The sequence below is a fragment of the Xyrauchen texanus genome, chromosome 5 (assembly GCF_025860055.1).
Source record: "Xyrauchen texanus isolate HMW12.3.18 chromosome 5, RBS_HiC_50CHRs, whole genome shotgun sequence".
NCBI lineage: Eukaryota > Metazoa > Chordata > Actinopteri > Cypriniformes > Catostomidae > Xyrauchen > Xyrauchen texanus.
In genome coordinates, this window is record NC_068280.1 from 7,646,502 (window position 1) to 7,666,017 (window position 19,516).

The 19,516-nt window shown below is 44.5% G+C and overlaps 1 protein-coding gene across 1 annotated transcript in view; it reads right to left on the reverse strand.

Annotated features, from left to right (window-relative positions):
* LOC127644026 (B-cell CLL/lymphoma 9 protein-like) overlaps positions 1-19,516 on the reverse strand; it is a 157,384-nt gene that overhangs the window by 66,559 nt on the left and 71,309 nt on the right. The window lies entirely within an intron of this gene.

Genomic DNA, 19,516 nt, shown 5'->3' on the forward strand with positions numbered 1-19,516 from the left:
ATGCACTGCTATTTTGTTGGTCAGATATGAGAGGTAAGAGAGGGGTGAAAAGGGAGTGTACAAATGATTCTAAGGTGACATGAGTCAAAATCTAGACACTTACAGGGCCGATCCGTGGGTTTGTTGGGCCCTGGGCGAAATCCTGAAAATGGCCCACACCAGTGTGAATATTGTCATAACTTTAAAACAACTTCAAACATAATGAGTGATTTAAAAAAAAAGAAAAGAAACACACACACACACACACACAAATATGCACTCTTCAGAACTCTACATGAAATAAATAGCATCATTTGAAATAAAATGTATAAAGGGAAAGTGTTTTTTGAAAACTATCCTGACTGGACAGAATTATTATAATAAAAATTTTTAAAAATCAGCCTAAATTTAATGTCGGACAATAAAGAGTATGATTATGTATACATTATGGAAGTCCAGTTCTGCCAAATTGAGAAAAAATTGTTCTTTGGCAAGTCATAATTATGAGATGCTAAAATTTTTGAATGAAATGAAAAGTCATAGTTATTAGATTCTAAGTCATAATTTTGAGATCAAATGATACAAATTATAATTATTAAATTAAATGTTATATTTATTAGATTCAAATAATTAAAAAAACATTTTTATCCCCTTTTATCCACAATTTGGAATACCCAATTCCCACTACTTAGTAGGCCCTCCTGATGGCGCGGTTACTCACCTCAATCCGAGTGGCGGAGGACAAGTCTCACTTTTGAGACCGCCAATCCGCGCATCTTATCACATGGCTCCTTATCAGTATGACACCGCGGAGACTCGCAGCACATGGAGGCTCATGCTACTCTCCATGATCTACACACAACTTACCACGCACCCCATTGAGAGTGAGAACTACTGATCATGACCATGAGGAGGTTACCCCATGTGACTCTACCCTCCCCAGCAACCGGGCCAATTTGGTTGCTTAAGAAACCTGGCTAGAGTCACTCAGCACAACCTGGATTTGAACTTGCGAATCTAGATTTTTTTATATCATATGTATGTCTTTATATCTCAAAAATGACTTTGAATCTAATAATTACGACTTAATCTTGTTTTTATGACATCGTATCTCAGTTATGACTTTTTATCTCATAAATAAGACTCTGTATCTCAGTTATTACGTTTAATCTCATAAATATGATTTAGTATCTCATAATTATGACTTACTATAGGACAATTTTTTCATGTAGTGGAAATGGGCTTCCTTAATAAATACTTTATACCATAATACAAAATCAAAATAATAATTGTATTGCGATAATAAGATTAATATTTAATTACAGAAAAGAAAATTGAGGGGGGGGGGGGGTGCATAATTGTTATTTACTGATACAAAAAAAATCTTAATGGTTATATAATATTTGTATAAATTAGCATTTTTTTTTTCCACTTTATATTCATTTTTTTCTGATTTTGGGGCTAAGTATGACCTGAACATGTTCTTGAAAGGCTTTGTGAAATTCACCTTAAAACCTTAAGTTTAACACACATGGCCACAAGTGCTCAAAAATTTGCATTATTTAGGCTAATAGAGAAAATATTTGGAAATTAATCCAGGTGGAACCCTATGCCCATTTTGAGGGCACAAATGTCCTTTGAAAAACACAAACACTTCCATGAGATATAGCACAATTCCACAAGACTTTCATTCAAAGATCATTCTTTTTCCCCCTCCTTGTAATGTATTTTTGGAGACACATAATCCTCATATCACCCTGTTCCACTGAGACACTCCAACAACAAAAACACTTAAAAGAAGCAAAACGAAAGAGCGGTAGAATGCAAAAGGATTTCATACTGTAAGTAAAAGCCCAACAGAGTCAAGCACAACAGCGTAAATACATCTACTTATTTAAACAAGAAATTGCCATTTATTCAAGCCCAAAATAGCATGCAAGTAGGAGAGCAAAGGGGGCAAATGTACATTTCTTAATTTTGACAACAGAAAAACAATAACTGGTGTCAGGGGACTAAGTGCATTTGCTGGCAATCTATTTCTTAACTGTCGCAACCACCAACACAACCAAGTGATTCCACCACCCTGTTTGGTGGGGGGTGTCTAAAAACAACAACATAAGATTCTCTTTCCATCCCAGGGTGTACTCAATTCCCCATGATGTTAGCAATTACTTTCTCTGCTTTTTACCCACTGCTGAGTGCTGAACTTGACCCCTATAAGTAACAAAAAGGAGAGAAAACACACAATCAGTTGCCTTTTCCTCAAACAGCGCTTCCCTGCTGAAAGAAGAACATGTATTAACTCTCTTGCAGGAGAGAAAAACATGACATTTACCTCTTTGCCCTATGAGGGAGTTTACAGTGACAGATGACACTGGCTTATTCCATGTCAAATAAGCCAAATTTCAGAAATTTCGCTGGCTAATATTTGTGATTTTGTTAATACTTTTTCTGAAGAAAGATAAACATAAATGATGATTAAAGCATAATACTCAATGCTATGGATCATTATTTACAGTGTAATCCAATATTTTGAAGAGGGGACTCAAAATGACAATTTTCACCAATCATTTTGGACCAGAACTACTGGTAAAACATAACCTTAGAAAGGTGGTGGTGTAATAATTGTATTTTTTAGAGATAGTAGGACTATTACTAAATTCAGTTGACTTCAGCACCCCTTGTTGCATTACTGCCAATAGTGTGATTCAGAATTTTTTATTTTTGTGTTGGAGTGCTTATAACTCTATTTCTATCGGGAAGACACGCAGACTTGAGTGAAGTTTAAGATGCCATTTATCTGATAAATGTAAAACAGAAAGTAATGTCTCTCTCTTTGGCGTAGGCCCCATCCGGCGGTCAGAGGGAGTTGTACCCGGAACCGTCATGTCCTGCCGGAGATAGGAGGCAGGGGCGTGGAGGCTACCCCCATGCGGGACAGGGCTCAACTGGTGGTGGTGAGATGGTGGAGGTTGCCGTGTTAGCACACTGAAACAGCAATGTGATAGATTGTGAGCAGACTTATAAAGCAATGGCTTACATGCGATTGGCTAGGAATTACCCAGCTAATGATGTGATGATGTACAGCTGCTAGTCTTCCCGCTAGATATACGCTGCGCTTCCATATATTATATATATCTCAATATCCTATTCTGTTTTTTTATTTTTGGCATTTTATTTTAGTGCAGTAAAATTAATGTTCTACTTGTTTTTAGTGTGATAAAATCACGTTACAATGTTGCATCGTCATGGCAACAAAGTTGTAATATTGGATATAGCTTTACTCAGATTAGGTTTTAAGCAATTTTATCACACTAAAATCATGTTTACACACATAATGTTAATGTCTTGTGGCTATACATTTGAAACAATGTGTATTTTAGTTTATGGACTGGCCCATTGTAAGTGCGATATTTAACATCAATTTAGTTTTTTAATAAATGAGGAACGAGTTTGAAATATTTTTGTGGCAATCAACATTAGGCCCCAAATGCTGTCGATTGAGCTTAACTTGTATTGAACCCATTACATTCCTAGAAGTGAAATTTGAATGAGTAAGCATTGCTTTGGTTCTCACAGCTCCATGTGCACTCCACTTTTGGCTGAAGTTTTGAGTTTGGTGGCGACAAGACAGCAGATCTTTCAACTTGGCACAAACGTCACAGAAAAACAAACTTCCTTTGCTGGGCCTGCACTCCTTTTAATTTATTTCTACGGTTTTGGCAGCCTATGTAGCTCAGTTGCACCATCAATCCCTCTCTCTCCCTTTATCATGTTTATTTCCTTCTTGCCACACTACCCTCCATCTCCCTTCAACCCCCATCTCATTCTTCTCTACATAACACACTCTGTCATTGTAATAAAAAACATTACTCTCTCGCTGGTAAACACTCAAGAACACATTCAGCTTTTACACCAAGAGACTCAAGAGCAACAGCAAAGTGCTACGTAAACACCTAATGTGCTAAGTATAAGATCTTTGTAAGTATGACATAAATTCTACATAAGAGGTCAGAGCCTTGGTGCAGCAGTTGGTGCACATGCTTATTAGGGGTATAAATATTTGCACTGACAACAATTTGTTTATGATTCTTTAGCTAACAATTACAATGCATAGTGAAATATGACATTTGGTCACAATTTGATTTGATTCAATTTTAGAAGGATTCATAACTATTTAAAAAAATATGCAGAAAAAATATAATATATAAGTTTTTACTAAACATTCTTAATTTATATAGCACAGACATGCATGAGATTTGAGCACTAGTCACAGATGCATTTAGCACCAATGAGGTTTGGCTTTTGTGTGGCTGTACACTCATTGAGCACTTTATGAAGAACACTATGGCCCTACTGTTGTACCCCATCCGCCTCAAGGTTCAACTTCTGAGATGCTATTCTGCTCACTACAATTGTACAGAGTGGTTATCTGAGTTACCATAGCCTTTCTGTCAATTCAAACCAGTCTGGCCATTTTCTGTTGACCTCTCTCATCAACAAGGCTTTTCCGTCTGCTGAACTGCCACTCACTGGATGTTTTATGTTTTTGGCACCATTCTGAATAAACTCTAGAGACCTTTGTGCTTGAATATCCCAGAAGACAGGGGCAGACTGGGAAGAGAAATCGGCCCTGGATTTTATTTGGAAACTGGCCCAAAAGTTGTTGAGTGAGGGGTAGTGGTGTCGCAAGTTGTTGAGCGGGATATTGCATATTCGGTATATCATGGCCCTCTTCAGACTGTCATGGCCCGTTCAACATAACACAGCGGTGTTTAATGGCTGGCCCCCCGGGAAAAGTCTCATTTCTCCCAATGGCCTGTCCACCCCTGCCAGAAGATCAGCAGTTACAGAAATACTCAGACCAGCCCATCTGGCACCAATTATCTAACTTAAGCTCCTGAACCGTATCTGTGTGATTTTAAGTATTGCACTGCCAAACACAATTGGCTGATTAGATAATTGCATGAATAAGTAGGTGTACAGATGTTCCTATAAGGTGCTCAGTGAGTGTACACTATATCTGATATGAATAAAGGACAACATAATGACTTGATGCAAACACAAACAAAAAGACGGTATGTAAACAGTGGATTAAGCGTTATAGATTTGCATATCATGTATACGATATTTACAAATGAAATATGTCTCTACTCATTTTCAATGGGAGAGGTGGCAGAATGAAGGTGGCTTTTCTTGTCAGCAATGTTTACAAGAATGTTTTATCTTTTTGTGGCTGCCATGTGTCATTGACCAATCAGAGGTAACATCTCAACCAGCATTTAGATTTTAACTGGTTAGTTCCCTTCAGAACAGTCTAAAATCACTCCCAATTCCTTATATGAATTTACTATAAAGAGAGTGATGGATTTCGCTCATTAACATATTTATTTAGGCCATATTCTATTCATAGTAAACTGTTTTATGGATAAATAATGCATTTTAGGAAGATATTAAGCAATATAAACATAATATAACATCATTGGAGAAAGAAGCCAATGACAATTAACTTACTAACTTTGGTCAAACTGTTATAAACCTGATATTTGAAAGGCAAACTTGGCAGCATTCATCCATCCATCCAATGACAAGCTTATCCTAAGTGCACTTTTTCCCTTCAATCTTCTATGCTCCGTGTTTTTTGCCATAAAGCTTAAGTAATCTGAGATGGTATCTACTGTATTACATTGGTGTGGGAGGGCGGGGCCGGGTCGTGATCTTACACACCTGGTCCCGTATTAGGCTAATCAAGACTCCGAGACGGATAAAGGTCGACTGCAGAGGATCGTGCAGGAGAGAGAGAATGTTTACGGACATGTCCGTCATGTGTGTGTTGTCTTTTGTTTAAGTTTATTATTAAAATATTATTTATATTGAAAAGCCGGTTCTTGCCTCCTCCTTTCCATTGACCCCTTTACAATTGTTATTAATGATAATCGATTTTTGAAATTCTGTAATTGATGCATTTTTACAAATAATGCTTATATATCCAAACAATAATAGCATTCCAACTCCCACAAAAGACTCTTTTGACCTTTGCCTAAGCCATGAGATCTTACCACCCCCCCCCTTTCAGAAATGGATGTGCCTGTCCCCCACTGAAAGGTTAAGACTAGACCACCAAGGCTGTGTTGATAGGGGGGTATATAAATATCATCTGTTCAGTCAGGTATCCAGTCATTATGTGGTTATAGTGGTGGATTCCAGAGCACACAGCCTACCTGCACGGTAACCGTATGCCATAGCTAAGATGCAGATGTCCTTGTCTTCTGCTATCTCCCTTTGAAGATACAAATCCAACACAGTGGACACAAATTCACATCACAAATTGCTCCTATTGCATATTTTTGTTTCTGTCTCACGTTAACCATTATCTCTCATTGTGTGTTTGAGTGTGTGAGGCTGTTTACTGTAAGGATGTTTAATGTAATATAGCAGTGGTTTGTGGTTTTCAGGGTGGATGAGTATGCCATTGTGGTGTGTGCTAAACAGAAAGAGGTTTTCTTCTCTCAACAAAACAATTCATTTCACATCTTGTGTCTCAGTGAGCAACACGTGACCTGGGCTTTAAGGTTTTTAATGGGTTTCACTAGATGTATCGATAGACTTAATACTGGTGCTAACCACTTGGATTTTAGAATGGTAACCACACATTGGGGTGGTGAAGCCTAGTGATTAATGATGTCCGGTTCATAAACGAATTGCTCTTTTGAAATAGTTCTTTTCAGTTTACCAGCTCTGACTAGCTTGACTCTTAGTTTGACTACTCTGACTGAACAATCTGATCGCAATAGTTCTCGTGCCAGCAGTACACTGAACTGAGAACCATCTCTTTCAGACATTTTCAAAATGCAAAGAGCCGAGTGAGCTGAAATGAGTATAGAATTTGAAATGTAAATTTCTTTAATAAAATAAAATGAAAGTACTGGAAATATGCTTATGACTAGGACTAGTTTTATTAAATAACATTATATTAGTTGTGTGCTTGAGCTTGGTTTCAGTAAAGAAAGGTGAGTTGATTAAGACTAGTTTATTCTCTTTAAATGCTTTTTTAGGGCAATAATTATTTTAACTGCATTTAAAAAAATAATACTACACAATATGTGCTTGCATATGGCTTTGTTTGAATGTGTTTGCGCAAATACTAATAAGCAGGGATGTTAGAATTAGGTACTAGTGATGTCATTACATGAATCGTTTCTTGCTGAATCGTTTTTTTGAACCAGTTCATTGAAATTAATCATCACTGCTAGTGATTTGGGCTGGCAACCTAAAGGTTCAAATGTTAAAACTAGTCTTACAAAGTTAGACATTTGTATCTCAGCAAATATGGTCCATAATGCAACTTTTTCTGGCTAAGAACCACCCTCTTACACAGGCAAAAATCGTCAGACTAGGGCTGTGCAATAGAAAAATATAATCACAGTACCCGGATGTCTAATGCAACAGTCATAGGCAGATGATTAACAATATCGAGAAATGGACAAATCATAGAGCTGGGAAGTTGACAAATATATTAAATAGTTGCCCAGATGTTATCATGCACTTATGTTTTCAGATACTAATACAATTATTAAATCATTAAATACATCACATTATGGATTAAAGCGGCCGGTAGCGTGTCCATTATCACTGCTGAAATGTTCTCTGAATAGATTTACAGTTGAAGTCTGAAGTTTACATACACTTATGTTGAAGTCATTAAATCTGATTTTTTTTAACCACTCCACAGATATTATCAAACTATAGTTTTGGCAAGTCATTTAGGACATCAACATTGTGACACCAAAAATAGTTTACAGACAGATTGTTTCACTTTTAATTGACTATATTACAATTCCAGTGGGTCAGAAGTTTACATACACTAAGTTAACTGTGCCTTTAATCAGCTTGGAAAATTCCAGATGTCAGTGATGTCAAGCCATTAGACAATTAGCGAATTAGCTTCTGATAGGAGGTGTACTGAATTGGAGGTGTATCTGTTGATGTATTTTAAGGCCCAAATTCAAACTCAGTGCCTCTTTGCTTGACATTGTGGGAAAATCAAAAGTAATCAGCCAAGACCTCAGAAAAAAAATTGTGGACCTCCACAAGTCTGGTTCATCCTTGGGAGCAATTTCCTAATGCCTGTATGTACCACATTCATCTGTACAAACAATAGTATGCAAGTATAAACACCATGGGACCATGCAGCCATCATACCACACAGGAAGGAGATGCATTCTGTCTAGAGATGAATGTAGTTTGGTGCGAAAAGTGCAAATAAATCCCCGAACAACAGCAAAGGACCTTGTGAAGATGCTGGAGGAAACAGGTAAACAAGTATCTATATCCACAGTAAAACGAGTCCTATATCGATATAACCTGAAAGGCTGCTCAACCTGGAAGAAGCAAATGCTCCAAAACCAGCATAAAAAAATTTAGACTACAGTTTGCAAATGCACACGGAGACAAAGATCTTACTTTTTGGAGAAATGTCCTCTTGTCTGATGAAACAAAAATTGAACTTTTTTTTGCCATAATGACCATCGTTATGTTTGGATGAAAAAGAGTGAGGCTTGCAAGCTGAAGCACACCATCCCAACTGTGAAGCTTGGAGTGGCAGCATCATGTTGTGGGGGTGCTTTGCTGCAGGAGGGACTGGTGCACTTCACAAAATAGATGTCATCCAGAGGGAGGAAAATTATGTGGATATATTGAAGCAACATCTCAAGACATCAGCCAGAAAGTTAAAGCTCAGTCACAAATGGGTCTTCCAATTGGACAATGACCCCAAGCATATATCCTAAGTTTGGCAAAATGGCTTAAGGACAATAAAGTCGAGGTATTGGAGTGGCCATCACAAAGCCCTGACCTCAATCTTATAGAAAATTTGTGGGCAGAACTGAAAAAGTGTGTGCAAGCAAGGAGGCCTACAAACCTGAATCAGCTACACCAGTTCTGTCTGGAGGAATGGGCCAAAATTCCAGCAACTTCTTGTGAGAAGCTTGAGGAAGGCTACCCAAAATATTTTAACCAAGTTAAACAATTTAAAGGCAATGCTACTGTCACGATCAGCCACCGGAGATCGGGTTCACCTGAATTCTAATCTCCTCCTTACCCACATACCGGGGCTTGATTAAGGTACAGCTGTTCCTCATTCAACTCCCTCTACATAAGCCACGCACAGTGACAGTCACATTGCGAAGTCCTGTTTGTTCCGGCTACACTACTGAGCGTTCTACTACCATTCCTGTTTGATTATCTGCCTACCGACCTTGCTTTCCCTATTGACTACGATTGATTACTGCCTGCCTACCTGAACCTTGCCTGTCTCTTCGTGATTGCCCATAGCTGCCTGCCCTGACATCCTGCTTCCCTCACAACGCTCCTGCTCTGCCTACGTTTGCCCTGATTCCCCATTGCCTGACCATTGCCTGCATATTTCTGTGAGTTCAATAAAACACTGCTTATGGATCCCAGCCTACCTGAGTCTTGATCCAGCGGTGATATCACGCATGGCTGAAGAGCTCACCACCCAAGCGAATCAGCTATCCGCACAACACCATCAGCTCGGCCGTCTGACGATCGCCATGGATGAAATTATGCGGGCTGTACAAGCCCTCAGCCAGCCAGCACCGGCACTCACCGCACCTCCAGCCAGCCCAGCAGCCAACACTGTTCCTCATTACTCATCAATCACCGGTTCCCGCCTCGCACATCCCGAGAAGTCTGACGGTACGCCCTCGAAATGCAAGGGATTCCTCATGCAGTGCTCGGTCTTCCTCTCCCAACAACCGGCACTTTACCCCACCAACGAGAGTAAGATCCTCTTTGTATGTTCCGTGCTCACGGGCCGAGCTCTCGATTGGGCTACCGCGATCTGGACCAACCAGGGTTTCGTCCAGTCAACCTACGAATCCTTCATGGGCAGCCTGACCACAGTCTTTGATCACCCCGAGAGTGGCAAGAGCCCAGGCGAACAGCTTATAGCCCTGCGTCAAGGTAATCGCACGGCAGTGGACTACGCGCTTTCCTTCCGCACTCTCGCTACGCAGACCGGCTGGCGGAAAAGCCCCCTCAAGCTTCACTTCCGTCAGGGTCTGAATGCCGAACTGCAGTCCGAACTGCCTTGCCGCGACGAAGGAATTTCCCTCGACCAATTCGTCACCCTGACGATCCGGCTCGACAATCTCATTCGCTCCAGACACCCAAATCGGTGGTCAGCACCAGCACCTCAAACTCGCCAGCTCCAAGAGGAGCCCGAACCCATGCAGGTCGGATGGACACATCTCACTCAGGAAGAAAGAGAACGCCGCTTTTCACGTAACCTCTGCCTCTACTGTGGTCAACCAGGGCACCATGCGCTAACTGTCCAACACGCCCATCGCAATCCGGGGTGAGTCAACCACTTAACTCTATCCTCACTGTCTCTTGTCTGGAAGTACCTATCAAGCTCACTCACGCCTCCATGAATTTCATCACTCGCGCTATGGTTGATTCGGGAGCGGCAGGCAATTTTATTGATGAGTCACTATGCAGACGTGTCAACATTCCCTTGATCTCTTGTGCTTCTCCCTTGGCAGTGGCGGCACTAGACGAACGCCCCCTGGGGACCGGTCGCGTGTACTACACCACCACCGATGTGATCCTACAGGTGGGGGCACTACACACTGAGACCACTCGCTTCTTTGTTATCTCCTCACCCCATCACCCAGTTATCCTCGGCCATCCCTGGCTACAAGAACATAATCCACGAATCTCCTGGCGGGAACACCAAATCACACAGTGGGGTGCTGACTGTCCAGCGAGGTGCCTAAAAGCCATCACACCTACCGTGGTAGGATCGACACGAATCTCGTCAGCTCCACACAGCTCTCCCCTGATACCTTCTGAATACGCTGATTTAAGCGTAGCATTCAGCAAGTCCAAGGCAACACAGCTCCCGCCACACCGCGCGCACGACTGCACGATTGAACTCGTTCCGGGCACCTCACCACCTAAGGGCCGAATCTTCCCTCTGTCAGATCCCGAATCTCAAGCCATGAAGTCGTACATAGAAGAGGAGCTCGCCAAGGGGTTCATTCGCCCATCCACCTCCCCAGCTGCAGCCGGGTTCTTCTTCGTGGGAAAGAAGGACGGAACCCTACGCCCCTGTATCGACTACCGTGGCCTCAATGATGTCACTGTGAAGTTCCGCTATCCGCTTCCCTTAATCCCTGCGGCCCTTGAACAACTACGGTCCGCCAGGGTGTATACCAAACTGGACTTACGCTGCGCCTACAACCTCATCCGCATACAAGAGGGGGACGAGTGGAAGACGGCCTTCTCCACCACGAACGGCCACTATGAATATTTGGTGATGCCTTTCGGCCTGTCCAACAGCCCCTCCGTGTTCCAGGCATACATCAACGACATCTTCCGGGACATGCTTAACCGGTGCGTCATCGTCTACATCGATGACATCCTTATTTACTCCAGCTCCCTAGAAGAACACATTACGCAGGTCAGAGCAGTACTTAAGCGCCTAGCAGAACATCAACTGTATGCCAAGGCCGAGAAGTGCTAATTCCACTTGACCACTGTCGCCTTCCTTGGTTATATCATCAGCCCTGAGGGGGTAGCTATGGACGAAAGCAAGGTACGAGCTGTCCTAAACTGGCCACAACCAAACTCCGTGAAAGAGCTCCAAAGATTCCTGGGATTCTCGAACTTCTATCGACGGTTCATCAGGAACTTCAGTACCGTCGCCTCGCCACTCACCGCCATGGTAAAGGGGGGGCAAACCAAACTGCACTGGTCTTCTGACGCACTCCGGGTGTTCCACCAGCTCAAGGAATGATTCACCTCTGCTCCCATCCTGCATCACCCTAACCCAGACCTCCCCTTCATTTTTTAATTTTTTTTTTATTTTTATTTATTTTTTTTTTTGATCCAAGATGGCGGGGCGGTAGCACGCAGCGGCCACTCCGGATCCACAATGGTGCTATTTTTGTTAAAAAGCCTGGACATCGGAGCAACCGGTGTTCGTGTCTACCATCGCCAGACACTACTGAAATATAAGACTCATGCAAAAACCAAGCTGCATGATGACCTGCAGGAGGCGCTACGCGTACTCGGCTTGCTGCGGAGACCAGGCCTCCAGCACTCGGCGTCGCCTGATGCCGGTGGCCGGGGAGAGGACGTCGTAGCGGTGTGCGAGAGCGGAAGCACGGAAAGAGGGCGGGGTCCATGCTAGGCTAAAAACAAACCCTAGCTGGCCGGCTCTCCCGTCTATCCTGCTCTCAAATGTTTGCTCCCTGGACAATAAACTGGACTATATCCGACTCCAGCAGGCTACGCAGCGTGAGTTTAGAGACTGCTGCGTCTTTGTTTTCATGGAGACGTGGCTCAGCGACAGAGTTCCGGATGCCGCCATTCAGCTAGACGGGCTCGCCTCGTTTCGTGCCAACAGAAATACAGCTCTCTGCGGTAAGACTCGCGGTGGTGGCTTGTGTGTTTACATCAACACGGAATGGTGCAAGAACTCTATGCTAGTCTCTAGTTACTATTCATCGCTGTTGCAGCTTGTGACTGTTAGATGCAGACCTTTTTATCTACCACGGGAATTCACCACTGTTTGCATAACCGGAGTTTACATTCCCCCCAGCGCTAACGCTAAGGAAGCGCTCTGTGAACTGTATGGGGCTATGAGCGAACTGCAGAACGCTCACCCCGACGGACTGTTTATTGTCGCTGGAGATTTCAATCATGCAAATCTCAAGACAGTGCTCCCTAAATTCCATCAGTATGTGGACTTTGCAACGAGAGGGCGAACGGCTTGATCTTGTTTACACAAACATCCCAGGCGCGTGACGGGCGGAGCCCCGCCCCCACCTCGGCTACTCAGACCACATCTCTGTTATGTTAATTCCAGCATACAGACCGCTCGTCAGACGCACAAAACCGCTTCAGAAGCAGGTGAAAACCTGGCCAGCAGGAGCCATCTCTGCTCTTCAGGACTGTTTTGAGTGTACTGACTGGCACATGTTCAGGGAGGCTGCAACATATGGCGATTCTACTAACTTGGAGGAATACACAGCATCAATGACCAGCTACATCAGCAAGTGCATTGATGATGTCACTTTCTCCAAGACCATTACCACACGCTCCAACCAGAAGCCGTGGATGACTGCGGAGGTGCGCACGCTGCTGAGGTCCCGAGACTCCGCCTTCAGAGCAGGCGATAAGGCAGCCCTAAGAACAGCTAGGGCCAAACTGTCACGGGCAATCAGACAGGCAAAGCGCGCATACGCCCAGAGAATCCACAGTCACTTCCAGGACAGCGGTGACACGCGGCGCATGTGGAAGGGCATCCAGGCCATCACCAACTACAGGACAACATCAGTTGCCTGTGACAAAGATGCCTCCCTTCCAGATGCGCTGAACGACTTCTACGCTCGGTTTGAAGTGCAGAACGACGTGATGGCGAGGAAGTCCACCCCTCCTCCCAACGACCAGGTGCTCTGTCTTACCACGGCAGATGTGAGGAAAACTCTACGTAGAGTCAACCCACGGAAGGCTGCTGGACCAGACAACATTCCTGGCAGAGTGCTCAGAGGATGTGCAGACCAGCTAGCAGATGTTCTTACCGACATCTTCAACATCTCTCTGAGCAGCGCCGTTGTTCCAACGTGCTTCAAGGCCACCACCATCATCCCCATGCCAAAGAAGTCTTCAGTGTCCTGCCTCAACGACTACCGTCCCGTCGCACTTACACCCATCATCATGAAGTGCTTCGAGAGGCTCGTCATGAGGCAGATTAAGACCCAGCTGCCCCCTCACTAGACCCACTGCAGTTTGCGTGATCGTTCAAACCGTTCAACGGATCGATGCCATCACCACAACCCTCCATCTGGCCCTCACCCACCTAGACAATAAGGACTCATACGTTCGAATGCTGTTCATAGATTTCAGCTCAGCGTTCAACACAATCATTCCCCAGCACCTGATTGGAAAGCTGAACCTGCTGGGCCTGGACACCTCCCTCTGCAACTGGATCCTGGACTTCCTGACTGGGAGACCTCAGTCAGTCTGGATCGGGAACAGCATCTCCACCACCACCACACTGTGCTCAGTCCACTGCTGTTCACTCTGCTGACTCACGACTGTGCAGCAATGCACAGCTCGAATCACATCATCAAGTTCGCCGATGACACGACCATGGTGGGTCTCATCAGCAAGAACAACGAGTCAGCATACAGAGAGGAGGTGCAGCGGCTGACGAACTGGTGTAGAGCCAACAACCTGTCCCTGAATGTCGACAACACAAAAGAGATGGTTGCTGACTTTAGGAGAGCACAAGGTGAACACACTCCGCTGAACATCGACGGCTCCTCTGTGGAGATCGTCAAGAGCACCAAATTCCTTGGTGTTCACCTGGCGGAGAACCTCACCTGGTCCCTCAACACCAGCTCTATCACCAAGAAAGCCCAGCAGCGTCTCTACTTTCTTCGAAGGCTGAGGAAAGCACATCTCCCAACCCCCATCCTCACTACATTCTATAGAGGGACTATTGAGAGCATCCTGAGCAGCTGCATCACTGCCTGGTTTGGGACTTGCACCGTTTCGGACCACAAAGCCCTGCAGAGGATAGTGAGGACAGCTGAGAAGATCGTTGGGGTCTCTCTTCCCTCCATCAAAGACATTTACAAAAACACTATCCATAAAGCAACCAGCATTGTGGACTGACCCCACACACCCCTCACACAAACTCTTTACCCTCCTCCCGTCTGGCAAGAGGTACCGAAGCATTCGGGCCCTCACGGCCAGACTGTGTAACAGCTTCTTCCCCAAGCCATCAGACTCCTCAATACTCAGAGACTGGTTTGACACACACGTGTCCTGAGTTGCACTTTAATTACTGTCACTTTATAACTGTCTGCTACCTCAATAACTGCTATGTGCATAGAACATTATCTCATAGTATGTTATGTTTACATTTTAGAAACTGTCATCTTTTTGCACTACTGAGTACTGGTCGGCGCTGCACTGTCTATTGTCCTGTTCATTGTCAGTAATTTGTTGTACTGTCCTGTACTTTTTGCACATGTTTGCACGTGCACTTTATATAGGTATATATAGGTAGTTTATATAGGTATTTTATTTCGTTGTGTAGTCTCATGTGGTCCTATGTTGGTCCTTTGTTGTTTTTATGTAGCACCATGGTCCTGGAGGAACGTTGTCTCGTTTTGCTGTGTACTGTACTAACTGTATATGGTTGAAACGACAATAAAAACCACTTGACTTGACTTGACATTGTGGAAGTGGATGCATCCGGCTCAGGTATCGGTGCCATACTCTCCCAATGCCAAGGCGACCCCCTCAAGTTATTTCCCTGTGCGTTCTACTCCCGAAAACTCTCACCGGCGGAGCAGAATTATGATGTGGGCAACCGCGAGCTCCTGGCTGTGAAGGCAGCCCTGGAGGAGTGGCGACATTGGTTGGAGGGAGCTCGACATCCGTTCCAGGTGTTCACCGACCACCACAACCTGGAGTACTTGCGCTCCGCCAAGAGGCTCAATCTCCGACAGGCCCGCTGGGCGCTGTTTTTTAACCGCTTCCACTTCACCATCTCCTACCTCCCGGGAACCAAAAACATCAAGGCAGACTCACTTTCCCGTCAACACGATGCCAGTCCTTCGAGCCCCATCGCCGAGCCCATCATACCTCCCACATTGATTCTGGCCCCCATTCAATGGGACATTATGGCAGAGATCGCACAAGCCCACACGACCGATCCTCCTCCGCCCGACTGTCCGCCCAATCGGACGTTCGTTCCACCTGGCCTCCGAGAGAGGGTGCTTCACTGGGTCCACGATGCCACAAACTCCGGGCACCCTGGCATCTTCACCACCATACGCCTCCTGCAGAATCGTTTCTGGTGGGGAACCCTGCAGGAGGACGCCACCGACTTCGTGAACGGCTGCCCCACCTTCAACGCAACCAAGACCCCGAGGCAACCTCCAGCTGGGCTCCTTCAACCTCTCCCAATACCCCAACGCCCTTGGTCTCATATTGCTGTCGACTTCATCACCGACCTACCGGTCTCCCGAGGTCATACCACCATACTGACCGTTGTGGATCGCTTCTCCAAGGCATGTCGCCTAATTCCCCTGTCCAAGCTCCCCACAGCCCTCGAGACCGCTGAGCAGCTCCTCCACAGTGTGTTCCGCTACTATGGCCTGCCCGAAGACATCGTATCGGACCGTGGTCCCCAGTTTACCTCCAGGGTGTGGCGAGCCTTCTTCCGTTTGCTGGACATCAACGCCAGCCTCACATCAGGGTACCACCCTCAGTCCAACGGCCAGACGGAGTGGCTAAACCAGGAGATTGCCAAATTCCTCCGCACCTACTGCCACCACAATCAATCCGATTGGAGCCGCTTCCTCCCTTGGGCCGAGTATGCCCAGAACTCCATCCTGAAACCCTCAACTAACCTAACCCCCTTTCAATGCATCCTAGGGTAACAACCTCCTCTGTTCCCCTGGTCCGGCGAGCCATCAGAGGTCCCCGCGGTCAACGACTGGCTCCAACGCAGTGAGGCGGTATGGGACCAGGCTCACGTCCACCTCCAGCGGGCCGTGAACCGAACCAAGAGGCAGGCGGATCGTCGCCGCCGCCCAGGCCCTACCTACTCGCCGGGTCAGTGGGTCTGGCTCTCAACCAGGGACCTACGTCTACGTCTCCCCTGCAAGAAACTCAACCCCAGGTATGTGGGCCCCTTCAAAATTCTCAAGCAAATCAACGCTGTATCCTACCATCTTCAACTCCCCACTAATTACCGCATATCTCCCACCTTCCATGTCTCACTACTCAAACCCGCCGGTGGCCCGAGGTCGGAGGAGAGGGAAGCGAACCCCGGCCCCCCTCCCATCACCGTGGGCGGCGAAGAAGCTTTCCTGGTGCGAACCCTGCTAGACTCCAGACGTCTACGGGGTCGTATTCAATACCTGGTGGATTGGGAGGGGTACAGCTCTGAGGAGAGGGCCTGGGTCGGAGCAGAGGACATACTCGACCCCAACCTCATCTCTGAATTCCACCGGACCAATCCAGGGAGGCCGGCACCCCGACCTCGAGGCCGACCCCGACGCCGATCAGGTTCTCGCTTCAGGGGCCGCTCACAGGAGGGGGGGCTCAGCCACCGGAGATCGGGTTCACCTGAATTCTAATCTCCTCCTTACCCACATACCGGGGCTTGATTAAGGTACAGCTGTTCCTCATTCAACTCCCTCTACATAAGCCACGCACAGTGACAGTCACATTGCGAAGTCCTGTTTGTTCCGGCTACACTACTGAGCGTTCTACTACCATTCCTGTTTGATTATCTGCCTACCGACCTTGCTTTCCCTGTTGACTACGATTGATTACTGCCTGCCTACCCGAACCTTGCCTGTCTCTTCGTGATTGCCCATAGCTGCCTGCCCTGACATCCTGCTTCCCTCACAACGCTCCTGCTCTGCCTACGTTTGCCCTGATTCCCCATTGCCTGACCATTGCCTGCATATTTCTGTGAGTTCAATAAAACACTGCTTATGGATCCCAGCCTACCTGAGTCTTTGTTACAGCTACTAAATACTTGCAAATTGTATGTAAACTTCTGACCCACTGGGAATGTGTTGAAAGAAATAAAAGCTGAAATAAATAATTCTCTCTACAATTATTCTGACATTTCACATTCTTAAAATAAAGTAGTGATCCTAACTGACCTAAGACAGAGAATGTTTTCTATGATTAAATGTCAGGAATTTAGTTTAAATGTATTTGGCTAAGGTGTATGTAAACTTCTGATTTCAACTGTAAGAAATGTAATAATTAGGGAAATGCAGTCATTAAAAATACATTACTATGAAATGTATGAAATTGAGAGTGGCGGAGATCTGCCTTTACGAAAAACTTTTATTCAAAATTACTCAAAACGCTTTGCTTTGTGACATCAACTTGTATTCATCATCCATTCCATAAAACAAGTTTTTCGTTTGCAGGCATGGAATTAAATTAATGTTTTATTTTAAAATAAAATTATGGCATGCGTATAGGCCCTTCGTTATTTTTAGTTTTTGTTTCATTTGAAGTCTAATTTCATTTAAGAAATATCTTAAGTTCAAGATTTCTTAACAATTTGACAGTTCTGCTTGAAGTTTTTTTTTATTTAAAACAATATATTTTTTAATCCTACATTTATTTGTACTGCTTAATACGTGTCAGGTTGGTAAAACGTTTACCTAATGGGTTCGGCAGTCGAGGTAGGGGGGTTGATGATGTAATTGGATATCACAATATGTTTTTAATAAAAATATTGTGCAAATAATTATTTAATTTCATCTAGTCCTACATCAGACCAACATGTAAATAACCAACCACAGTTTTTTATAATCTACATGCCATTTAGTGTGGGGTCTGAAATCGATAGAATGAACATCAATGACCAAACATGCTTTTTGCCCACATAATGGTACAACCTCTACCAGAAGGATTTAATTGCCAGCTCCAAACCCTGGTCAACATTGGAAAGAAAACTGCACTAGTCAAACCATTTCACAAGGACTTTAAAGCATGCTCAGGAAAATGTTAAATCTATGAAACACAAATGTACATTAATATGCATTAGAATCAGTAAGTGCCTCCCTGCAGATCTGGGAACAGCTCTTGAGAGCCCCTCCAGCTGGCTATGGCCAGCGTGACTCAGCAAATCCTGGCAAATGGGCCAGTCAGCACGACTGCCAGTCAGTCACTAGGTCATCAAGCCAGCCAGCAGGATGTCTATACATTATATACTGCACAAATAACATGTTAAGTCTGATCATTAATTGAAGAGCGCAGTCATTAGCCTAGATTATTAAGCTTATACGCTGGCTTCCATCCACCACAATCAGACATCGTTACCACACAATGAGCATAAGCAACACTCCAAGTTCCAAGCCAGCACATGTCAATCAAACAGCGAGGAAAATAATTTGCCTGATGCCAGTGGAAGTAAGTAGGAACAATAGTGCACATTCAGAGAAATGTTCTGGTACGTTTCCTTTTTAAAGAAGTCTGTTAGGTTTAAGAAGGCTAGTAGTAAGACAAGAGAGCAATTCTCCACCCAACAGTCCACTTACTGCTGGGACTCTTGGCCTGCTTGGAGCATCGCCAGAATACATACAAACATACAGTATACTGTATACCCACAAGCCTGTTCCAGCAAAGAACAGCACAGCATACACACAAAAGTCTTAGTAAATTGCAGATTTATTACTTTACTTTTAAGTCACAACATGAAAAATCTAATTTTCCTTGATCTTTTGAAATAGACTGATGTACTTCACAAACAGTTCAAAACCCCATTCACAGTACCAAAAGAACATTTATTGAAACTTAGCTGTAAAAACATCTTGTTCTGAAATCAGTGGCTTTATGAAGTCACAAGGAAGGATACAGTAAAGGAATATTCTGGGTTCAAAACAAGTTAAGCTCAGTCGACAGCATTTGTGAAATAATATTGATTACCAGTGGCAGAGCTAGGGGGTGGCTGTGT